Source organism: Pinus tabuliformis, chromosome 2_1, assembly GCF_031772625.1.
Source record: "Pinus tabuliformis cultivar Carrire ecotype Pingquan chromosome 2_1, CPIR1, whole genome shotgun sequence".
NCBI lineage: Eukaryota > Viridiplantae > Streptophyta > Pinopsida > Pinales > Pinaceae > Pinus > Pinus tabuliformis.
Window position 1 is genome coordinate 320,339,227 of NC_142299.1, and position 11,561 is coordinate 320,350,787.

The window sequence follows — 11,561 nt, forward strand, 5'->3', positions numbered from 1 at the left end:
GATTATCCTCTGAAGAGCAACAAAAGTGGGTCACAAAGATGTTGGGTTATGACTTTGAAATCATCTACAAAAAAGGGAAGCAAAATGTGGTGGCAGATGCACTCTCAAGAAAGGATGAGGATGTGGAAGCATTGTTGTGCACCATTTCTATTATCCAACCAAATTGGATAAACGAAGCAAGGGAGGAATGGAAGAATGACGAAGAAGTGTGGGCACTTATTCGAAAGTTACAACAAGATTCTAGTACGTCGGATACATTTAGCTGGAAAAATGATTCGTTATGGTACAAAGATCGCTTATACCTCTGTAAGAATTCCCAGCTAAAACAAAATATTCTTATGGAATTGCACACTTCTCCCTTGGGAGGGCACTCGGGATTTTTAAAAACTTACCACAGGGTTAAGAAGGAATTTTTTTGGGAGGGCCTTAAATCAGATATTCAAAAGTTTGTGGTGGAATGTTTGGTTTGCCAACAAAATAAAGTTGAAACAATTAAGACACCGGGTCTATTAAACCTTTATCCATTGCAAGCCAACGTTGGGAGGAGGTTTCAATGGATTTTATCACAGGTTTACCCAAGTCTGAGGGAAAGAGTGTCATCATGGTGGTAGTTGACAGACTTACCAAGTATGCACACTTTTGTGCATTATCACATCCATTTAAAGCCAATACAGTTTCTACTGCATTTATGGAAACAATTCAAAAGTTACATGGAAACCCAAAGATTATTGTAAGTGACAGAGATCCCATTTTCACTGGAAATTTTTGGATAGAATTATTTTCTTTTCTTGGTACTCAGTTAGCTCATAGCTCATCTTATCATCCTCAATCTGATGGGAAAACTGAGATAGTAAACAAATTTTTGGAAGGATATCTTCGTTGCTTTGTATCTAATAAACAGACACAATGGGTCAAATGGTTACCTCTGGCTGAATGGTGGTATAACACTTCATTCCATACAACAATAAAAATGACCCCATTTATGGCACTTTATGGGTATCAGCCACCATCCATCACATCATATTTAAGAGAAAATTCTAAGGTTCAAGCAGTGGAGCATCACATCGAACATCAACAACAAGTCCTCCAACTCTTAAAGGATAACCTCGTGTTGGCACAGAATAGAATGAAACAATAGGTAGATCAACATCGCAATGAAAGAAGTTTTGATGTAGGTGATTGGGTATTCCTACGGCTACAACCATATAAGCAAATGTCCCTCAGCAAGCTAAGAAGGATAATAAATTATCACCAAAGTATTATGGTCCGTACAAGGTGTTGCAAAAGATTGGTACTATGGCATACAAATTAGAGCTTCCTGTAGCTTCTCGATTGCACCCAGATTTCCATGTTTCATGTTTAAAGAAGGTTATAGGCGATAAGCTCCCAGTTCAAATAATATTGCCAGAACTTGACGAGGAAGGAAAAATTATATTGGAACTAGAAGAAGTCACAGAAACAAGAACTCGACAACTATGAAATCGATCAATTTCAGAGTATCTTATCAAGTGGAAGAACTTATCTACTGAAGATTCCACATGGGAGGATGAGAATTTTATACAGAAGCATCCAGAACTACTCAAGTGTTGAGGAAAACACTTTTTTTAAGGAGAGGGGCATGTTGGGTCCCTATAATACTAGTGATTACCCCATTGCTATTGTAGTTGTACCCCTTATTAATATTTTGTGCCCCTATTGTCCCCATATTGTTATTACTGTGCCCCATAGAATCCCTCTATTGTTATTTTTGTGGCTTTATAATATTATTGTTAGGTTGGCTGGGTTATATTGTGACTCCTTAGACTCCTATATATAGAAAGGAGGTTTTGTCATTTGAATCATCGAAGAATTGTTCATTTATGTAATGTAAAGGAGGTTGCTCCTTCGAAGAGGCTGAATTCTAAGGCGTTGATCTATCTTTTCTATCTTTTCTTGAGCTGGTTTCGTAACAACTACACCTAATTTATATACTTAGTTTATTTTCCAATTTCACTAAGTGCATTCATTCATTATAACACAATGGAAACTTTCTTTAAACATTCATAACTATGAATCAACATTAACATGAAATGCACAACAGTATAAAGGGAGGGGCAACTCCCTGCAATGAGCTTGCCCAATATAATATATCAAGTTACAATCTCTAGGTAAACCCCAGAATTTACACTTAGAATATTTCTTCCCTTCGGCACCTCGTTCAACTTGGCTCATCGAGTTGGGCACGTCCACTCGACCGCCTGAACAACCCATCGACCAACTCATTGTTTTCCCGCACGTTGACCCCAACGTGTTCAACCATTCACCAACCATCGTTCACATGTCTCGTTCACTTGGCACCTTCGCACGCCCTCAGGAAACTCCCATGTTTCCACCAAACGCTTCGTTCAACCAGACGCCCTCTCATGCCCTACCGTTTCACCCATCGCACGTTTCTGCCTAAATGCTTCGTTCACTCGGATGCCCTACCATGCCTTCCATTCAACTCATCATTAAGACGGACACCCTGCCACGCCCTCGCTTGACGTTCGACCGTATGCCCTACCGTGTCCTCGCCCGACGTTCGACCCTTCATTCACCCAGATGCCCTACCACCCCCTCACCCAACGTTCGACTGGATGCCCTACCACACCCTTGCTCGGTGTTCGACCATCCGTTCAACCAGATTCCCTGCCACGACCTCCGTTCAACTCGTCGTTCACTCGGACATCCTACCACACCCTCACTTGATGTTCGACTGGACGCCCTGCTGCGCCCTCGTTCTTTCAGCAACTTGTGTGCACCCACCTGTGTCGTTCGACCTGCGCCCTGGCTCTCCCATCCACGCCCTCGACCTGCACTCTGTCCACACTTCTTCATTCCAGCATGGTTGCTTCGGCCCTCGATTGCCTGCACCTATGCCTTGCGTTTCAAACCTCAACCTGCACTTCACCTCTTGCTCCATGCTTGGATGTCTTGTGCATTGATTGTTTGATGCCTTAGCCAAATGTAAGATCGCCCATATATATGGCTCGCCCTCCATGAACCATCACGACTCCATGCCCGTTCGACCCACCATAATTCACCGCTTTAATTACTTAACATGTCGGCTCGCCCGTTGGTCGACCCATCGTTTAGTTTTCCTTCACCCGCCCATCGGCTGACCAAGACCGCATATCAGTCTATAAACTAAACGACCTAACACTTAGTCACATTTCGTGTTTTTCCTCCATCGCACTGCTTCTCCCTTGGATCTTCGCCCTCAAACACCCTCGGTATTTCGCCTGTAGCTCATGGAAGTTACATACTCCCTCACTTGAAACCATTGTCGTCCTCGATAATTTTCCATCTCAACAACCATCTGTCACCAAGATATCATCCACACAACTGTGTATATGGGTAGTCCAGATGTCCACTACTTAACTTGCTCCCAAGCCATAGATATGCCACTATTTGCAAGGAATCATGTGCTGGTACCCCTCATGTCGGTGATTAGTTGGATAGCTAATCCAACCATGCATCACCTCCACAAGAACTCATGCCCCACATCGCCATGACTGTCCACTACATGTTATCTGTCAACCTGTGTCATCTCACCCCTAGATGGCTGCTCAACGTGTTTGGAGACTCACTACCATGACCAGCTAACAATGAGACTCATGCTCCATGATAGTCTAAGATGATGAGGAGTGAGCAGAGCCTAAAGGCTCTCCCTCACTTATCAACTCAATCCACCTATTTAGATCCTCTACTTCCATTCTCTGCAAGTGTGCCTCCCGGTCTTCTACCTGAACATTCAGCCTCACATACTCTTCATCATCATCATCCTCCACTGTCTCCAGCCTCCTAGATAGATCCAAGATGCTATCTGAAAATGCCCTAATAACCTGTGACTGCTCCATAAGTTTTGTCTCTGCAACAGACAAACGTTTATAGATCTCTTCATCTTTCTTTCCCTTCTCCATACTCATCGCTGTCAGCTTATGCTCGGCCTTAGTTACTCCCACAGTAGGTACACCAATGGGTACATCCTCTCGTTCATTGTAAATGTAAAATTTCCTCATATCTGGAACAATCATCGCATCGAATTCCTTCATGAATTCTATAGCCAGTATAGCCTCATAGTCATATATCCGCACCACAGTGAAATCGACTTTCCCTGTCCATTCACCTAGTGTCACATCCACCTTTTCAAGTACACCAATCACAACATCTGGAGGAGAATTCACTGTCTTCATTTGTGCCTGCACCAGTACAAACTTCAACCCAATCCTTCTCGCAATATCCTCAATCATAAAGTTGTGAGTTTCTCCACTATCCACCATAGTAATCACATCCACACTCCCAACTTTCATTTCAACATACTCCAATCTGTTCCTCTCAGGATCTCTCCTAGAGATTGCTTCCATGGCCACTGCAGCTCCCAATATCTGCATAACCCCTACAAAAGTTTCTTCTTTCTTCGCATTGGACTGTGTCATGGTAGCCACCTTTGTTCTAGAAGGACGATTCTTCATCATGTGTGGTTCTACACATATCCAACACTTCAAGGGTTTCTTCGTCTTCGACTTGTCATTCGATCTCGAAGTCTCCTCTTTCATAGTCTTCTCTTTTGGTTTGTCATACTTCTTCTTCTTTTCATCAAAACCTTCATCAAAGTGTTCTACCAAATGATCCACAGTAGCAAAAGCCTCCTCAAGTGTCTTAATCTTTTTTCTCTTCACTTCATTCCGCACCCAAGGTTTCAGACCTATAACAAAGTTGAACACCTTGTCCCTTTCCGCCATGTCTGGAAGTTCCAAAACTGCACTTGCAAACTCTCACTGGTATTCCTGCAGACTTCCTATTTGATCTATGTACTTTATCTTCATCCTTGCATCCCATGTTTCGTCTTGTGGACTAAAGTGGGTTTGCAAAGCCTTCTTCATTTCATCCCATGAAGTTATGTCCCTAGCATTGCCATTGGAAATTTGGTCCATCCTCCTTTGCCACCACATCTTAGCATCCTTCGTCAAGAATTGAGCAGCTACTTTCACTTTGTTTTCCTCATCGAATAATCCCAAGCGCTCCAAGTACTGTTCCATATCCCATAGAAAGTGGCCAAGAGTCTTCACACTCCTAGTTCCATCATAAGAATTCGACTCTTTGACTTTGACATGAGCCACACCTCCACCTGAGTTGTGTCTCACGACCTTATTCAAAACCGTGATCTCATCCAGAGCTTCATCAAGAGCTTGTCGCAATTTCAAGATTTCAACCAAACCTTGATCTCTTGCTTCACCAATCTTCCTGACTTCTTCTTTCATTTGTGTGTACTCATATTCCGTATACTCATATCGGCTCCTAAGTTTTTCAAGTTCTTCCTTCACTTTTGCACAGCCTTCATGTTCGGCCTTCATCGAAGTTATGTCAGAACCCAATTCTTCCATACGTTCCAATACCTTGTTCAAAAAATCTTCTCCCACATTATGGCTAGATTCACCTGTCACAATCTAAGGTTCCTTCGCCATCTCTTCCATTTTCCTTCTTTGCGATCTTGTGTAGACCATAAACTGTAAATTTGAATCACCTTTCAGATTCCTTTCATGTGCCTGGTTCATCTGAATAAATGTCTCTGATGCCAGCTGTCATGTTAGTGCAGCGGGATCAGCTCCTTGTCACGATTCTATGAATCAAGCTCTAATATCACTTGTCACGCCCCTACACCGGCGGTGCTCTTCCAACCGCACTATAGGAGGTGCGGCACCACCGACCCTTTTCTTTTTAACAATATTAAGGATCGTGGACTATGCCTACTTTCTATACTTAGTTTATTTTCCCATTTCACCAAGTACATTCATTCATTATAACACAGTCGAAACTTTCTTTAAACATTCATAACCATGAATCAGCATTAACATGAAATGCACAACAGTATAAAGGGAGGGGAAACTCCCTACAATGAGCTTTCCCAATATAATATATCAAGTTACAATCTCTAAGTAAACCCCAGAATTTACACTTAGAATATTTCTTCCCTTCGACACCTCGTTTAGCTTGGCTCATCGAGTCGGGCGTGTCCACCCAGTCGCCCGAATGACCCATCGAACAACTCGTCTTTTGCCCGCACGTTCACCCAAATGCGTTCAACTGTTCACCAACCATCATTCGCACGTCTCGTTCACCCGACACCTTCGCACGCCCTCAGGCAACTCCCACGTTTCCAGCAAACACTTCGTTCAACCAGGCACCCTCGCACGCCCTACCGTTCCACCCATCGCATGTTTCTGCTCGAACGCTTCGTTCACCCAGACGCCCTGTTGCACCCTCCGTTCAACCCGTCGTTCACACAGACACCTTGCCACGCCCTCTCCCGACGTTCGACCGGATGCTCTATTGTTCCCTTGCCCGGCGTTTGACCCGTCGTTCGCCCGAAAGCCCTACTGCGCCTTTGCCCGACATTTGACTGGAAAACCTAACGCGCCCTTGCCCAGGGTTCAACCATCTATTCAAATAGACGCCCTGTCGTGCCCTCTATTTGATTCGTCGTTCACCCGGATGCCCTGTTGCGCCCTCGCTCGATGTTCAACTAGACGCCCTACTGCGCCCTTGCTCGTTCAACAAATAATGTGCACCCACCTATGTCATTTGACCTATGCCCTAGCTCGCCCAGCCACGCCCTCGACTTGCACTCAATCCACACTTCTTCATTCCAGCGTGGGTACTTTGGCCCTCGACTGCCTGCACCTGCGCCTTGCGTTTCAGACCTCAACCTGCACTTCACCTCTTGCTCCATGCTTGGATGTCTTGTGCATTGATCGTTTGATGCCTTAGCCAAATGCTAAGCTCGCCCTCCATGAACCGTCACGACTCCATGCCCGACCGACCCACCATAATTCATCGCTTTAATTACTTAACATGTCGGCTCACCCCTTGACTGACCCATCATTTAGTTTGCCTTCACCCGCCCGTCAGCTTACCGGGACCACATATCGGTCTATAAACTAAACGACCCAAAACTTAGTCACATTTCGTGTTTTTCCTCCACCGCACTGGTACTCCCTTGGCTCGTTGCCCTTGCACACCCTTGCCATGTTGCCTGCAGTTTGTGGATGTTACACACGGGGTGCATGGAGCTCACCCTTTCTGTCTACATGAACTTCGATCCAGACAAGGACAATTTGTGAACATAATAGTAAACAACGACGAAGCAACGTATATATCTTGTTTGAGGGTAGAAAATACATGGATGATTGATTGACGTTGATAGAAAATATAAACACGTGCTGTAGAACATCACAACAACAGAAGCTTACCTGCCTACTATTTTGGTGATATATCTACCTGCTCGCCACAATGATGTTACCATTCTTTTTATCTGACTTCGCTGCTGCATCTGGCCAAAGTGATGGTAAGAGATTAATAAGAATTTGTGTTAAAAGAAAATGAGAAAATTTTCGTTTTTTTGATCATTATAGTTTTGTTAAAGTAAAATATCATTATAAATATTTTGAAAATAGAATCTAATTTGAGTATAAGATAGACAATTTAAGACAAAGTGTTTTTCATTTTCAACCATATTGCAAAAGTGAGAGACCCTTTCCAAAGCTTTTTGGGAATTAACCAATGCTCTATTTCACTATACAACTCATGAAAATTAATTTCTATCTTGACAATGTTCATTTTGTTTTTACTATTAGTAAATATTTTTATTTACCCGTCAAATCAAATAATGACTTGTAGTATTAAGATGATATATAATTTTATTTATTTTCATTTTAATATATATTAGAAATTTATTTTAATGCAAATTTTTAAATATATATATATATATATCTATATATATATATATATATATATATATATATATATATAAAATTTTATTTAATAATAATTAATAATAATTTATTTTAATTTTGAATTTATCAATATATATATATAATAAATTTAAATTCCCCCACGATTGGTACTTAGCCTCAACGTTTGTCAGTTCGCAATCAGGGTTAAGCGACAATGAATGCCACAAGCACACTTACTCAACCTTGGGTGCAAGAAAATTATGGTGGTGAATTATTGTTTGCAGTGGTCCTTCCTGGTCCAGACGAGTGGCGTCAGTACGAAAATATGTCCTCTCCTTAACATATTTCTATCACTTAGGTTCTGTCTTGCTCGACGTTAGTTAGAGACAAAGATGTTTTCAATTCTATCATTGCAAAGTCATCATGCTTGTCGCTTTTATCCTCTCCTCACATTCCTTAATTTAATATGCTCCTGAGTATATTCTAGCTCTCTCGATGTTAGATTTTTTGCCTCACTATGGGATTTACATTCAGCCACCCTCAACCTCTTCCATTTGTAGGTTGGCTCAGGACTCTAAGTTGGCCACCTAGTTTCATAATCATCATGCAACCCTCTCATAGAATCATATGTTCTATCACCATTGGAAAGATTTAATCGCATAGACCCATGGACCTCTAATACTCAACAATTTCGGGCATGGTCTCACCTACTATAAGCTAGGCTCAGTTCAAGGAGAATATAAAATCATTCCTCAATCAGGGGAACACCTCTCGAGTGTAGAATTCGGTGGTAGGCTTGCATTCCATAGTGCATGCTCATCAATTATGGTACAAGGTGCCTTCAACCTCAGGTTACTAGACCACTCCAACCCAGGCCATGGTGTTGGCAGTTTTGGCACACAATTGTATGCTTTGTCGTGGTTCATAGCTGTTAGCTTCACATAACTTCAGCGGTGACATGGACAAAACAAATTGGCCTCACTTTTGGGTGGTTGGATGGCTCACAGTTCCTGGTCAACCACAGGATCATCACTGGAGTTGCCTCACTTATAAAAGGTTTACAACAAAGGGTTCATAGTCAAAATGCAAGCTAGCATCATAGCTTATGTTTTGTGGGTGATCACAAGTCTATAGCACATGACTCATCGATGGTTGGTGGTTCGTGCATGCCCACGGTGGCTCGTGGTATGTTGCTAGACAAAGGTCCATGGTTCCCTACTTGTGACTCAACATTGGATAGCATATTCATGACCTTCCATTGGCACCAGGTCATACTATAGTTCTCCATTATATTCTAGTCCATATGAAAAGTATCTGCCAATTTTGGCAATGTCTAATTGGCTATGCAAAATAGAGCCAAAACTTTTGTAATGCTTGTAACTCCTGATATAGTAGTAAGAACTCTAGTCAGTCACTTTTGTCTACAAAACTCATTCTGAAAAAACACTTCTAATTTGAAAAAATTTAACCTTGATATTGGGTGGCTTTCTTATCAGGACACCTAATAACACAATGACCTCTCCAATGTAATATTTCAAAACAATAATATAAAGTCAAGCTTCAAAAAATATTTAAAATTAAAATAAATTAAAATTTTAAATTAATATTATATAAATACAAGTTAAATTTAAATTTCCAAATGTATATAAAAATAATAAATCTAAAATTAAAATAAATTAAAATTTTAAATTAATGTTATAATAAATAGAGGTTGAATTTAAATTTTGAAACATATTATTGTTTTATTATAATATTAAGATTACTTAAAAATATTGTTATATTTAAGTTGTTCATGAGTTTTATTATGAATTTTAAATTTTTATTTTTTTATAAATATTATGTGTATAATAATTAATTAAAATAATATTTTAATTTAATACTTATAAATTAATAGATTATTATATGAAGAAATGTGTTTATTTTGAAATAGGGTTTTTAACATTTTAATGTAATTATCAATAATTAGTACGTGGATTAGGTGGATGGTAGGGATTTAACCTCCCTAGAATATTTTAGAATATTTTTAATAGTAATCACAAGAGTCATAAATCAAAAGTTGAGATTTATCTTAAAAGTAATTAAATCATTTTTACCATTTTGATTAAATTGATTAACTAAAACAAATGTCATATGAACATGAGTTATAATTGTTTGGCATGTGGTATTAGTAAGCCATAGTATTGACCCATGGTATTGTAGTTAAGCCTATATATAGGTTAAAAATCTTCATGATAAAGTGACAAATCACCATAGTTAAGAATTTTATTATATGCATTTGTAAATATATAAAAATTTAACTTTTATATGTTTTATACTTTTAAATGTATAATATATGTCTTAACTCTAATATATATATATATATATATATATATATATAATATAATTAATATATTTATAATTATTGAAAATAAAATTATGATTTAGTTAAGTTTTATGATTTTTTTAAAAATTTTAAAACTTGCAATATAACACTTTACTAATTAAAATAATATTTTAATTTAACAACTATACATTGATTTATATTTATAAACAAATCATATACTATATTAACTTACTTTTCAAATATTTTTAATATCGTAAAAATCTTTATTATAATTATTGAAATAAATATAATTGTTCATTAAATTTTTTATTATAATATTTTATATTAAATAATGTTAATTATTAAAAAAAAAAACAAAAACAAAAAAAACAAACAAACTATAAATATTATAATATCTATATTTAAAAATGTTATATATGCATCGAATATTTTATTATCTGTCTCAATCCTAAGACAAAAGAGATTTTTTTATCTGTCTCAATCCTAAGACAAAAGAGATTTTTTCTACCTCACAAACCTACAATGCATCCTCACTTCAAGAGAGTCCAATATTTAGGGAGTGTTTATTTTGATTGTTTTGGGTTGCATTATCTTGATATGGTTTTGATATTCCCTTTAGCTAAGATCTTGAAGGTTTGGTTTGTAGTTCCTAGGGCACAGGGAAGAGAGATGGGAGTTGGAGGATGAGGGATAGACTTAGTAGATTTAGAATTTGTGGGTAGATTGAAGATATTTATGAATTTGGGATGAGGACTACCTATTTTCCCTACAGGATTTTGTAAGATGGTCTATCTTTTTCAAAGAACTGGGGAAGAGATTCAAATCGCACAAATGATCAAAGCTTTAAGAACTATAGATTTTTGGGTGGGATGATGGTGTGATTGGGCATGAAGTTATATATTGATGGGGGTCCATTTTTTTAGACTTGATGGGTTGGGGTACCATTAGGTTGATGTATAGTAAGGACGTCAAAGAAGGGAAGGAAGATATCTTTCTTGATTTCCATAGTAAACTGGATGTGGGGGGGGGGGGGATGCTATTTAAATGGTTGAAGATAGAGGTTAGGGAAGGGTGGTCAGAGGAAAAATAATGAATGTATCATCAACTAAGGTGGTAATGGAATTGATAGGGTTTTTGGGGAGGGTTTTATATGAAGAGGTTGAGAGAAGGTTAGTTACTTAGGATCCATAGTGAGAAGTATTTATGACAATTGTAGCATTTCCTTTATTAGCTTTTAATATAATTATATTGGGGATGTCACTTATATAACGAATAGATTGAAATTCTTCTTGGGAAAGATTTAATTTAGGGGGTTTAGAACGAAAAAAATTTCTAACACATTCTTGTTGAATTTCTTCAATTTCATGTAGTGGACAATGATGCGTTATAGACTTGATAGAACAAAGAATATTTTTTGTGAAAACATAATGAGGGGAGAGGGAAAAACTAAAGCCCTTGTCCAAGAGTTGGATGGTTGATGAGCC